The sequence below is a fragment of the Oryctolagus cuniculus genome, chromosome 3 (genome assembly GCF_964237555.1).
Source record: "Oryctolagus cuniculus chromosome 3, mOryCun1.1, whole genome shotgun sequence".
Classification (NCBI taxonomy): Eukaryota; Metazoa; Chordata; class Mammalia; order Lagomorpha; family Leporidae; genus Oryctolagus; species Oryctolagus cuniculus.
Genome location: NC_091434.1, coordinates 112,650,540 through 112,665,267, shown reverse-complemented (window position 1 = coordinate 112,665,267; position 14,728 = coordinate 112,650,540). Strand labels below are relative to the sequence as shown.

General features: G+C 38.8%; 1 protein-coding gene across 1 annotated transcript in view; it reads right to left on the bottom strand.

Annotated features, from left to right (window-relative positions):
* Positions 1-14,728, bottom strand: part of DPP10 (dipeptidyl peptidase like 10) — a 1,559,001-nt gene that overhangs the window by 1,039,429 nt on the left and 504,844 nt on the right. The gene's annotated exons all lie outside the window — the stretch shown is intronic.

The window sequence follows — 14,728 nt, the reverse complement described above, 5'->3', positions numbered from 1 at the left end:
AATTATACACAATTCCTTTTTTACCAGAAGCAATAAAACAGCAAGTGACTTAGAAGTATACTGATGCCAATGATTTCAGTAATTCAATTGTGAAATAATGAATGTTCATTATATAACTTATGCTAATTTCTTAACTGTCTCCACCTGCTTGTTTAGATAACCAGAGACTGAATTTTTCTGTAAATATTTGAACTAATTTCTACTAGCTGAATTGTCTTATTCTTCTCAAAATTTGCTATTTTTCATCAAGCACACTGCTGAGAATTTTGGGTTGAACTTATTAGTTTCTCAACAGAACTTACACTGTCCCAGGAGGCAAAGTAAGACTTATTCCAAGTCAGAGCCAAAATAAAGATACTGGTTTCAGTAGTTCTACAGTAATATGAAGTAAGAATTAAAAGAAGAAAAAGAACCTAGCAACTTGCATGATTACACTCACTATGCTATGTTGTAATTTATTCATTGGCATGTCTGCCCTCCCAAGTGGTTGTGAGGTTTTGGTGGGCAGGAACCATGTCAATCCCTTTTCTCTATGCCACATCCTTTGTATTATGTTCTTCCCAGTTTAGTATTAATAAATGATGAATGAATGAAGATCGAAGAGATGAACCATGTCATGAGCACAGATAACTCCTAAACCCTTGATAGTTATTTCTTCTCAGTCAGAGTTATTGCGATGAATTTGACTAAAAGGCAAACTATGAAATTCCGACTTTTATCACAAGTCCATTCTTTTTATCAACGTAGGAATAAGACCTAATAGCTGGATTAAAGACTAATTATGATGCAATATTTTCATCTTGGTGCCACTGTTTTATAAACAGGTGACTATTGGATACATGAATAGCAAACACAACACCTGCCTCTTTCTAGAAACCTAAGGACAGATTAGGAATAGGTGTCTGTTCCAGAGACAAAGAAAACAATATCAAAAGACTGCTCCTTCATTTACAAGCTGTGGCTGTGTGGGAACTGCTAAAACTTGACCTGGTCTAGACTGATGATTATGGTCAAGAAACTATCAGTCACTTAACTTACTGCTCCTGAAAAGATCTACTAGTTTCCTCCTTTTGTTACAAGAAGGTGCCTCACATTGAAACACAATTTGCTAATTATTGTCCCTGCTATCACTTATTTTTTTTTCTCATTTAATCACACTAAGACCCTGTTGTTCTTCAAACATGTTTCAATGAGCCTATGACACCTACCGAGCAGTCTAAACATCTTAAAGAAGCATGCAAGACCAGCTTGTCACAAATCTGATTCCAATTCACTTTTCCCACTACTCCATCATATTTTTTCCTAGACTATCACCACAGTAGGTTATTGATCATCCCTCCTTTACCTACCAAATGTTCTCTTACCTCTGAATGTTTGTACATATTCCTCTGTCCCTGGAAAGAACCTGTTACAGTCCTTGTCATCATTCCTGGGCCAGCTTAAAGACGGTCTCTTCCACCAAACAATACCAGTTCCTCTCGCCAGATAAGAGCACTATAGAAAACCTACTATTCTGTGTTTTGTGACACTTGCCATATCACAATGATTTGTCTATTTGTAGCAATGTGGTATCACAATAGCAAGCTAATACTCTTTGTAAACAGACAGACAAGCCCTACTTACTAGTTTTCTAACCTCGAACTACTTCGTTAAATTCTGTGAGTTTCTCATCTGTAAAATAAGAGTAATCAGACCTACCCTACAGTGTTAATATAAGGATTGAATGAGCTCATATATTTGATATATATCTCTTAGCATAATTTCTGGCACACTATGTGAGCTGTCTACATTTTATTTTACGTTTAAAATTTGCTTGAAAGGCGGAACAGCAGAGAGAGAGCGAGCTTTTATCCACTGGTTCACTCCCCAAATTCTCACAACCAGCAAGGCTGAGCCAGGCAGAATAAAAGGAACCTGGAACTTCATATAGGTCTTCCAATTGGGTGGCAGCGGCCTAAGTCCTTGAGCATCATCTGCTGCCTCCCGGATGTGCCTCAGCAGGAAGCCAGATCAGAGTGGAGGTGGGACTCAATGGAATACAGGCCATCCAAGAAGCTGCTTGCTTGACTTGTTGCACCACAATGCCCACCCCGTATGTACTTTATTTCTCTTATTATATCTTTCTCTACTTACAAGTTTGTAATTATTTTGAGTTCTGGGACCATGTTGTTCATTTTAATATTCTCCTTAGCATAGTGTCTGGCATATACTTTTGTTTGATAGATTTATGAGTGTATATCATATCAAATTTGCCTCTTTAACAACCTCTTTCTCTCCCTCCTTCTCTCTCTCTCTCTCTCTTCCATTTGTTTCATAAATGAACAAATTAATTAATTCTAAAGTACTCAGTACAGCTTCAGACTCTTACAAATAACTGTGGGTATGACAAGTTAACTTTTCTCAAGATTCAAGTTAAACTCTCCTTCCTTAATTAGATGTTCCCTTGGATGCTTCCATCCACATGAATTTCACTCTTTCTTGATATTTAAACTAATTTGACTGGAAAAGTATTTAACATTTGTGTGTGTCCCTGAATGCCTTTGTAATTATTTCATGGACATAAATCTTGTTTCCCCAATATAAGCTCCCCACTTATAGGAAATGGTGGAAGTTTGCCCAAAGGGATTTGTCAGTTACTTCTCAAAAAAAAAAAAAAACCCTAGGTGGAACAAAACTATTATGTGATATGATCCCAGTCTGGGAAGCTAGATGATAAATGCCAGCCTTCTCTTATGGAGCACCAGTGACCATTACTAAGAAAGAAATTTCTCATCTTCCATAGGATGATAAGTAAAGACAGCAAAAGCAGAGCACACTGCTTTACTTAACTAAAAACAGTAGAAAGAAAAGGAGAGTGGATGTGACTGACACTTTGATGGTGTGAATGCACAGCCCTGCCTTTTAGGATGTACAATCATTAATTAACAAGTTCTGCAACAAGCCTAAGTGTGCTTAATAAATGTCATCTGAGTTACAATGAACTTTACATTAGTTTTATGCCTTAACAAAGATGTTGCATGATTCCCAAATCCTATTGTACCCGATCATTGATGTTCATTTTTAACAAAAATGGAATCTGATCTCTGCTTTGATAATTAAAAAACAAAACCCCAAGTTTTCTTGAGATTTTATAGCACCCACCCCTTGGATGACATATTCACATTTTAATGTCTCCTCAGTCTTCAATACAGTTCTTCCAGCCAAAAGTTTCTCCTTTATATGTTAATACATTTTGGAGCTTCTAGTGCCCAATAATAGACCTATTTTTTCCAACATGAAATATTTTATTACTATGTGGATAACATTTTTTAAACTCACAGTCTCCAGATAAACTCATCTCTGTTTAAAATCATTTGTGTGAGGGACCGGCGCTGTGGGCACAGCGGGTTAAAGCCCTGGCCTGAAGCGCCAGCATCCCATATGGGTGCTGGTTCTAGTCCCAGCTGCTCCACTTCCAATCCAGCTTTCTTCTATGGCCTGGGAAAGCAGTAGAAGATGGCCCAAGTCCTCAGGCCCCTGAACCCATGTGAGAGACCCAGAGGAAGCTCCTGGCTCCTGGCTTCGGATCAGTGCAGCTCCGGCCATTGTGGCCATCTGGGGAGTGAACCAGCAGATGGAAGACCTATCTCTGTCTCTACCTCTGTTACTCTATCTTTCAAATAAATAAAATAAATCTTTTTAAAAAATCATTTGTGTATCCTCTGCACTAAAATAAGAAAATAAAAGCTATTCAATATTTATTCCATGTCAAACATGTATTTTCGTGTTTTCATACATTTTATCATTTGCCTTACAAAAATTCTATATTATTATTATTAAAAACTAATATTATTGAAACCATTTTACTAAAAAAATCAAATTTTTAGGACATTTGCCCAGTGTCATGTTAATAGGATTGACTTTAAATTAATCAGCTAGTCATTATGCAATATCACAATTCTTGCACAGTTTTTTCATAATATACACTTTCCATACTTTCCATAAGCTTTTTTAAAATTTATTTTCTTTGTTTGAAAGAGTTACAGAGAGAAGAGATGCACACAGAGAGAGATAGGTCTTCCATCCACTGGTTCACTCCCCAAATGGCCGCAGCAACCAGAGCCAAACCAATCCGAAGCCAGGAGACAGGAGCTTCTTCTGGGTCTCCCATATGGATGCAGGGACCCAAAGACTTGGGCCATTCTCTGCTGCATTAGCAGGCAGCTGGATGGAAATTGCAGTAGCCCAGACTCAAACTGGTGCTCATATGGGATGCCAGCAGTGCTACAGCCTGGGGCATTAACCCACAGCACTACAGCACCAGCGCTGGCCCCTCCACAAGCTTTTTGACTACTTGTACATATAGAACTCAAAATTATTTTGTACTGATGTAAACAAGTTTTCATCCATTTTCCAGAAACTTTTTGGAGTTTCCTTATGTTCCTATTGCAAATAACAGAAATATGTTTCCAGGGTGACGATGTTCTTTGTCCCTCTAAACTTGGGCATGGTCCTCAAAAATCATAAAACTACAAGATAAGGATTCACTAGAATTTCAGAAATATCAGTAATGAACTTCATTTTGAGTGTACTTTTATACAGGAGAATTTCTGTCACTTTTTCTATGTTAAACACCTGCAAAGACATGTGTGCTTTCATGAGATGAGTTGCTAGGAATTCTGAAAGACCATATTGCTGGGGCCGGCACTGTGGCATAACAGGTAAAGTCACCACCTGCAGTGCCAGCATTGCATATGGACTCCGGTTTGAGTCTTAGCTGCTCCACTTCCAAGCCAGCTCCCTGCTAATGTACCTGGGAAAACAGTGGAAGACGTTCCAAGTCCTTGGGCCCCTGCACCCACGTGGGAGACCCAGAAGAAGCTCCTGGCTCCCTGCTTCAGAATGGCTCAGCTCTAGCTGTTGCAGCCATTTGGGGAGTGAACCAGTGGATGGTAAATCTCTCTCTGTCTCTACCTCTCTCTGTAACTCTGTCTTTCAAATAAATAAAATAAATCTTTAAAAAAAGAGACCGCATATTGCTAATTGCAATGAGAAAAAATACCAGAGAATACTCTAAAATTAATACAGGTACAGGGGCCACTGCTATGGTGTAGCAGGTAAAGCTGTTGCCTGCAGTGCTGGCATCCCATATGGTCACTAGTTCAAGTCCCGGCTGCTCCACTTCCAATCCAACTATCTGCTATGGCCTGGGAAAGCAGTAGAAGATAGTTCAAGCATTTAGGCCCCTCACCAACATGGGAAACTCAGAGGAAACTCCTGGCTCCTGGCTTCAGATAGGCACAGCTTCTGCTGTTGTGGCCAATTGGGGAGTGAAGCAATGAATGGAAGACAACTCTCTCTCTTTCTCTCTCTCTCTTTCTGCCTCTCCTCCTCTCTGTGTAACTCTGACTCTCAAATATATGAGTAAAATCTTAAAAAAAATACAGGTACAAATAAGGCAGAGTTACACAAAGAGAGCTGGTTCAGTCCCCAGTTGGAGCTGGGCCAATTCCAAGCCAGAAACCAGGAGCTTCATCCGGGTCTCCCACATGGGTGCAGAGGCCCAAGTACTTGGGCCATTCTCCTCTGCTTTCCCAGGTGCATTAGAGGGGGCTGGATGAGAAGAGGAGAAGCCAGGATTCAAACCTGCACCCATAGGGAATGCTGGACCACAGCACCAGCCCCAGGTACAAATAAGAAGCCAGGTTGAAGTAGGCAGGCATACAGGCTAAAATATATTAGGCTTGTGAGCTGGAAGACCACGCCTACGCCACGCCGCTGTGTGACCTCACACCTTACCTAATACCTTCACCACGCCCCTGTGTGACCTCACACCCTACCTGATACCCCACCACGCCCCCATGTGACATCAGGCCCCACCTGACCATACCTAAGTGCCCACCCTGTGGAAAATATATAAAAAGGCAGGGAGTGTCACAAAACACTCTCTGCCTCTGTGTGGCTGCTGGTGATAGCCGGTGGATAGCAGCTCAAAGTGCTTGCTGCACGTGGCTTTGGCCTGCTCTCTGAGTGGTATGGACGCTACCCTAGTTTCCAGACTTTCCCCTCTCTCCAAACTGAACTAAAGCCCTCACTTTCCTAGATACATCTCACACTAAATAAAAGCTTAGAACGTACTATGCTGCCTCGTTTATCTGTGCCAGTATTTAGAATTCTTCTGTAAATATTAGGCAAGAACCCTCTTGGGCTTACTAATATTGGGGATTTATTAGTAAGCATATGGTGAAATCTTATGGCACCCCAAATTCTGATAGCACATGTGGCATCCCAGATAGCAATTCTGGGGAACTTTAAGGGGCTACATTTTTGTATAAATTTTAGGGGGTCATGTCAGATTTCAAGGTTAGTCAGCATCTGATGTGTTCCAAGGAAAGGCCTATATTTGGGGTAAGTTATCTGTCTGTGTGATGATCATGATGATCTGGGAATCATCTAGATTCTGTAAATGCCCTGATATGAGAACTGGCAGAAGGTCTGTCAGTTTCTACCCTTTCCCATACTCATTTTCCCCAACTTCCATGAGTCTATGCCCCCTTTCAAGACTAGGCTGCCATATTATCATGAGCCTATTTTATTTTCATACTTATCACACACCCTTCAGTAATCATTCAGACATCATTCAGAGTTATGGAACAAATTGTGTCATCCCCAAATACACAGGTTGAAATCCTAAATCCATTGCCTGCTAATGTGACTGTATTTGTGAATAGGATCCTTAAAGTAGCATTTACATAAAAATGAGGTAACTAGGGTGGATCCTATTCCAACATGACTAGGTCTTCATAAGAAAAGGAAAAGGAAATTTTTGCAGACAGATACCAAGAGAGGATCACGAGAAAGCAGGGATCCACAGCTTAAGAAAGAGGCCTCAGAAGAAACCAGATTTGCTGTCACCATATTTTCAGATGGCCAGTATCCAGAAATATGAGAAAATACACTTCCGTTGTTTAAGCCACACAATACTTGGTACTTGGTGCTAACTAATATAGCCAGCCACCCTCACAAAAAGAGTATCTCCAGGGAAAGGACTGTAGCTTTTGTCTGATTCCCACCGAACAAGAATGGATCTGGAAGCTGATTTGTACAGCAGTTAGTTGATTACTGCACTAAAGGCTTTAAAACATTCACTGAAAATGGAATTAAAAGATCAAATGCATTTTCCATGAATATTTTGACGCCCCCTTGTATTCTTCAAATAAATGACTGAAGAAGTAACTGTCCCTGATTTACTGCATCCTCCCTCCTGCCACTGCCAGCTAGAGAACACACAGAAATCACTTCTTATTGGCCTAGAAAGGGGGTCTCTTCATTTTCCTTTTTCTTCTTCTCTTCTTTCCCTTGACACAAAAATAGATTCCCACAGTGACAGAAATGGGGTAGGGATTTAGTCTTAGAGACTAAAGAATCCATGAGTCTATACTTGACTGCTTCTCTGTATATGATTGTAGGATCTCACATGAAGATCAACTTGGAAAAGTCTCATTTTCCAGCCAAGGAAATTGAAACAACATTGTGAACAATTCTTTGCTTCGCATGGGAGAGAAAGTGAGATTTCAAAGCGGAAAGTGCAATGGGAGATCCAATTTGCAGCAGAAAGTGATCTCTATATATTGTCATCCTTAACAAAAACAAAAAGTAACCATAACAGAAGCTTCCTTATCCAGTGTTTATGAGCCAGATATTCTTTCTGATGTTTTATATTTTAACTCATTTAATTCTCACAATTTTTTAAAAATTTTAATTATTATTTTATGTTGATGGGAACATAACCTGTACAAGTTCACACAGCTGGCAAGGGGAGAAGCCAAAGCATTCAGGATCTGGAGCTGCGCCCTTAGTGACATCAAGGCAGTTAGGTTCGTTGTAGGTAGTCCTTCCTATCTATTGAAGAAATATGGATTTTAATAAACACAACAGCTCATATCCCAATAAAAGCCAACACTCAGTCCTTATGTATCCTTATTCTATAAATAAAGCACAATATTGCTCTTAAGCCAACCCTTGATGAACCTTATTAAACAAAGTGAAAATAGCACTTTTTTTTTTTTTTTGACAGGCAGAGTGGACAGTGAGAGAGAGAGACAGACAGAAAGGTCTTCCTTTGCCGTTGGTTCACCCTCCAATGGCCGCCGCGGCCAGCGCGCTGCGGCCGGCGCACCGCGCTGATCCGATGGCAGGAGCCAGGAGCCAGGTGCTTTTCCTGGTCTCCCATGGGGTGCAGGGCCCAAGCACTTGGGCCATCCTCCACTGCACTCCCTGGCCACAGCAGAGAGCTGGCCTGCAAGAGGGGCAACCAGGACAGAATCCAGCGCCCCGACCGGGACTAGAACCCGGTGTGCCAGCGCTGCTAGGCGGAGGATTAGCCTAGTGAGCCGCGGCGCTGGCCGAAAATAGCACTTTAATCCAACAAATGTAACAGCAGCTTTTCTCTATGGTGCATACAATCTCTTCATGAACTACCTTCTTCAATCCTCCTAGCCTTACGAGGTAGGCATTATTTTCCCAGTTTTGCAAATGAGAACACAGAGACTGGCATCGGTGAAGTTAATCAAATTCACACTCTAAAAACAAGGGGGACTTGGCTATGGGTGACCCCCAAACTAATGATAATAAGAATCATATTCTGCTGCCTCAAAATAATTCAACAATTATTTTCTGTTTGTATCTGTTTTAAAGTTTATCTTGAGTCCTATAGAAACATCTTTGAAATTCCTGCTGGATTCTGGTATAGGCTTTTGATCTTTCTATGGGTCCATCTTTCAGATCTACCCTAGATCTCTGGAATTGCCAAGATTTAATCTGAAAATGATCTAGATGTCCTGTCGCTTGACCCTACCAGATGTGTACTTTAGTTTATTCCTTATCTCTTGGAACTGGACACATGACACCTGGTTGATAAACTAGTCCTCTATTGTGGACTTAATAGGAGGTAGATGTGGTAGAATGGGGAAAACAAGGTTGACCCTGGAAATTCAAACTACAAATTGATACTTTATGGATGAGATCAAAGTCACATTAAGATATAATTATACTGTTTCAAAAAATCTCTTAAATTATAATAGTTTCAAGGCTGGCAATATTTAACTATCACTATATCAAAAACTATTTTTATGAGTTGTTTATTAGAAAGATAAATTGTTAACAGAATATAAAAATACAGGCAGTGTCTGCTCATGTTACATCCTGATATGTTTACCTGGAACCCTGCTCAAGATTCAACTTGTATTGAAAGAAAAATAAGATTTTTAGGTAAAAATATCAGGCTTTGTATCTTGAGGGTATCAAATATCTGAATCATATTAAATGCACCAAATTTAGGGCTTAGCAACTTTTGACCAAACTTTGGCTTTAATGAGCTGTGTCACAAGTAGAGAATACTGACAAAGAGATCTAAGTATCTGGGGCCAACACTGTGGCGTAGCAAATTAAGCTGCGGCCTGCAATGGCAGTATCCCTTATGTGCGCTGGTTCAAAACCCAGCTGCTCCACTTCAATCCAGCTCCCTGTTAATGTTCCTGGGGAGGAAGAGAAAGATGGTCCAAGTGCTTAGATCCCTACACTCACGTGTGAGACCCTGAAGAAGTTCTGAGATCCTGACTTCAGCCTGGCACGACCCTGGCTGTTTCAGCCATTGGGAGAATGAACCAGTGGAAGGATGATGTCTCTCTGTCTCTCCCTCCCTCTAACTCTGCCTTTCAAATAAATAAAAAATAAACTTAAAAAAAGAAATATGAGCATCTGATTGATCTGGGAGTGATCTATCTTATCACAAATTAATACCTACTCATTCCTGTGTTGAATTTCATTGGCGATGTGTTAATGGGACTCTGTGTTCAGATCAAATTGAGTCTGGGACTCTCCTGGAAAGATTGAATTTCTGATCCTGCAGGGCTGAGTGTCACCTATGATGCCTCTGAGAAGCCAGTGCAATGACCTTGACTACTGTCACCATGACCTCATTTTCCTTAGAATACCTTCTGATCCTGGACTTCTTCAACATGGAAAATAATAATTTGCCAAGAGGTCTTCCCTTCCTTCCGTGACATAGTAGAGGCATAAAAAACTGTTTCAATGTTAGCCAGCTTCAGCTTGGTGCATAAGGAGATGTGGTACCATAAATAAAGTTCAAAGTGTGTGCGAGATCATATTAAGACAGATGCAAAAGCTCACAATTGCACTACAGTGTGTATTACTAAAACTTTTCTTAAAGTCTAATGAGATTCTAACTTATAAAGAAAGAGGCTTAAAGAAACTTGCAGTGACATGATTGGATGACACCTCTGGCCAGAGGACAAAATAAGCTAAAAAGTATAGCTGGTATTTGTTTTCCTAAATTAAGGGACTCCGAAAAATGTTTAAAATCCAATAAGCATAATCCTGATTGCATTATCTTCTGAAGACTAGAATTAAGACTTTTGAACAAAGGTTTTCAGAAAGGGTAATTAAAAATTTCCCACCACTCAAATTGCATCGAATAAGATAATTCAAAAGGTGAAAATCATCTGTGATGAAAATGAGAAGCAAGAGTGAACTAAAGATTCTGTCTAACCCTGGTTTCTAAAGATGAGTTGGAGCTCCCCAACAATCTACTTAGTTTAGACCTGATACCAAGAGCTGGGAAAATAATTCACCTTGATTTAACCCAGAAGCATACAAAGGTCTTGAAAGAAAAAAAAAAAAAGACATTTAATGAATCCTCTATTTCATTTTCTGTGCCTTGATTATTAATACAGAAGAGAAAATTCCACATAGAAATGAAATATAGCTACTTGTAGAGTCAATGAAAGAACAAATGACAATCTTTTCTAACCTAGAGAATGGCTCAAAATGATTATTAACAAGCCAGGAAAAGATATGTCCTGCACTATCTGTATGTGATGATGTTTGGGCTATTAATGAGCTGCAGATACATGTGAGCAGTGTCTCCATCCTTTACTTACAAAAAAAGAAGTCATGATAAATCCTTAGAATTTTAGTGCAGTATATTTTCATATTATTTCTTTGTTTATATATTTGTTAGGGAGGGAAAGAGAATTTTCCAACCACTGATTCACTCCTCAAATGCCTGTGATGGTCATGGTTGGTCAAGGCCTTAGCCAGGAGATGGAAACTCATTCTAGGTTTTGCACATGGGTAGCAGGAACACGATTACTTGCCCCATCACCTGTTGCCTTCCCAGTGTCTGAATTAGCATAGAGCTAGAATCAAGAAGCAGAGCTTGAAACTGAACCCAGGAACTGCGGTGTGGGACATGTGTGTCTTAAAAACTAAGCCAAATGTCTGCCCCTATTTTCACTTTTCTTTAGATCACATGCTACTAAATGATGAGTACTAAAGTGAATGAAGCAACTATTCATTCCATTCCTTGCATATGTGACTAAGAGAACATGCTTTAAGTCTTGCTTTTCAACTTCACCACTCATTAGTTGCATGACTTTGGGCTAGTTATCTAACATTACTAAATCTAAGTTGCCTCAACTATTAAATAATAATATTAATATTAACTCCATAGAGTTATCAGGAGAATTAAATAAGAATGAGTTTTTAAAGGTTTCAGCACATTAGCATTAGTATTTATTAAAGTTTAACTTTTACTAATAGCAATCTATCAACAGGCAACCTATTGTAAATTACATACCGGTTTTCTTACATTGCAGATTTCATGTATATTTTTAACTTTACATAGACTATACAGAGCATATAATGTTTTTGCATGCTAATTTTAGATAACAATATTAAAATGCAAGTATAAGAGCCAAGACAAGATATAATAAATGCTTTCTTTTTCTTTTTTTATTACCAACCATATGTCCCAAAGAGAAGTGAAGATCAAATATAAAATTAATGATCATCCTAGCTTTCTAATGACTTATAAGTATGATTAAGTTTTGAACAAACAAAGTTTTGAATCAAAGAGGTTTTATTTATTAGAGTTGAGCCAAAGTTAAGACTGGCTTAACTCTGGTTATGTTTTCCTAATGGTTCAGAAAAGACTTACAGGATAATGAAGCAGAAATAAGTGCATCAGGAAGTTAATCTTCCTTCCTGTTCCCTCCCCATCATGCCCAAGCCAAATGGAGTCACTATTTGAATAGAATGTGTCTCAGTATCTTCACTCTCACTTGAATATTAATATGAAATGATTAATGAACCTGTTGCTCTACATGTTAAATTAAATAACAATGAAGAGATTAAGAATTCCTTTCCCATTATGGAGTGCTGCATTTGAAGTCCTAATGTGTAAAATAGACCATTAGTTTTCAGTCAGGTTTTGTAATGGATTTATTTATGAATTTATCTCCACTTTTTTGCAAGCAAGTCATGCAGCAAATACTTATTTCTCCTTCTACTTAAGAAATTGAAAGCTTGTTTCACAAGTAAATAACGGAGATCTCTGACATGGTTATTTTTACATAACTGTCATTTTCAGACCAATTAGTATGGATAAGATATAAGTAAGATATTCAGGACTAATGCCTCACCCTACTTTTAAGACTCCCACAGTGAAATTTCACTATCCCAGGATGTGTCAACACATAAGGGTCATCAATATAAAAATACAATTTATACACAAAGCATAACTTTATAGTATCTATCACTGTTTCCATAGTATCAGATATTCAGAATCTTCTGCTTGTAATTAGAATAAATGTAAAAATCATTCAGCCCACCCAAGAAGTCTTGGATAAATTGTTCTTCAGGTATTTCCCCAAATTTTAGCATTTCTTACAATGACATCTCAGAGAAAGAAATGTTTTCTTCTAGTAGGAAAATAAAAACTCTTACATTCATGATTGGTTGTCCCTCATGAGGAAATTGTGAGAATTGATTGGTAAGCATTGTGGCAAGATGTAACCTATAGAAAAGTATATCTAGAGAAATGCCATTAATTTTGAATTGATATTAATTAGTAGTATAATAATAATAGGTGTAGTAGATAAGTAGTAGTAAGAAGTATATGCATAGCCAAGATGAATACATAAGCTATTAGAAGGTTTGGGATAGGGAGAAGAAGGAGAGAGAAAGAATGGAGAATGGAGAATATAAGACACTTGCAATCTCATTTGGATACATTTTAAGACTCTTTTGTCTCTCTAGGTAATATGCTTTAAATAAAGTACCAGGTGTTGGCCACTCAATGTTACTGTTAAAAACAAATAAAAAGATTTCTCTCTGTCTCTCTCTCTCTTACTGTCCACTCTGCCTGTCAAAAAAATTAATAATAAATAAATAAAAAGAAAAAAATTTGGACTTCTGGTACATTTCAGTCGTTCACATACTTCTCATGCTACATGAGTTTTATGTCTTCAAAAACAGAATATGAGTATTAGTACATATTCTGATTTGTCAACATTATGAGGCAATAAGGAAAATTAGTTTAAATATAATCTTAAATCATTTGTCTCAGTGGCTAATTCAAATTCCAGTGATTAATACAGAGTGATTAATACAGGTGATGTTTTTATTTATTTGAAAGACAGAGTTACAGAGAGAGGTAGAGACAGAGAGAGAGGTCTTCCATCCACTGGTTCACTCCCCAGATGGCTGCAACGATTTGAGCTGTGCCGATCCAAAGCCAGGAGCCAGGAGCTTCTTCTAGGTCTCTCATGTGAGTGCAGGGGCCCAAGGACTTGGGCCATTTTCTACTGCTATCCCAGGCCATAGCAGACAGCTGGATCGGAAGAGGAGCAGCCGGGATTAGAACCTGTGCCCATATGGGATGCCAGCACTTCAGGCCAGGGCGTTAACCGCTGTGCCACAGTACCAGTCCCTAATACAGGTGATTTATAATCACCTGGTAGGTGGGTCATTTCACAATAGCAGTAGCATAGTATATCTAACTTGAATGAGTATCTTTGAAATTGTTCTGAAAATTCTAGTTTATCACTCTTATACCTATCCTCATAATCTTGCATTTGAGGTTATGAAATTAGAATAAGCTTAATATTAACATTTTGCTTTGGGAATCATAAATTCTTAAACAAAGAGAGATAGTGGTTTGGTGAAGTGGATGAATACTAGAAGTGATTCTTATGTTATTCCTTTCCCATAACTATCCAAAATCTAATTTCTTTGAAAAAAAAAAAAAAACTGCAGAGGAGAGGCAAGTATGTTGGACTTAATGTCTCCTGTGATTCATTCTTTCTGTCTCTCTATCACCCTCTCTCTTAACTGTGGCAACAAGCTAGATCAACAGGAAGAGCTACAGCATTCCGAAGTAGTATTCACTGTCATCCACGCTGTTCTATAGTCTTAGTTCCAAGCCCTGAACATCATTTTTCCTAGTAAATGTTCAGTAAGGCGGATATCTTCTGCTTTGACATCATTGGTTGACTGCGTACTCCCTGACTCCTCTGCATTCCCTATTGATAGTTAAAGCACTGCAGCTGTAGGTTTCCTCTTCAGACTGTGATTCATGGAATATCTAGCTGGGATCAGTTCAAGCACTCATCTAATTATAGAACTCTTATTGGACTCTGCACCCTTTAGGTCTTCTTCCCTATTTCCTTTAATAAGTCCTGTGTTATGCTTTCACTGTGAGTTGCTGAAGATGTTGCCCTACTTTCAGACTAAGGGAGAGAGGAGGGGTTTCTTCATCAACATAATAGTCTCCTTGTTAGAGTAGAGCTTCCATAAGCTCTCATGACTTGAATAAACAGCATCAGGTTGCCGCAAATGTCACATTGATAAAGTAAATCTGTATCTGGTAGGAATGTACAATGTAGTA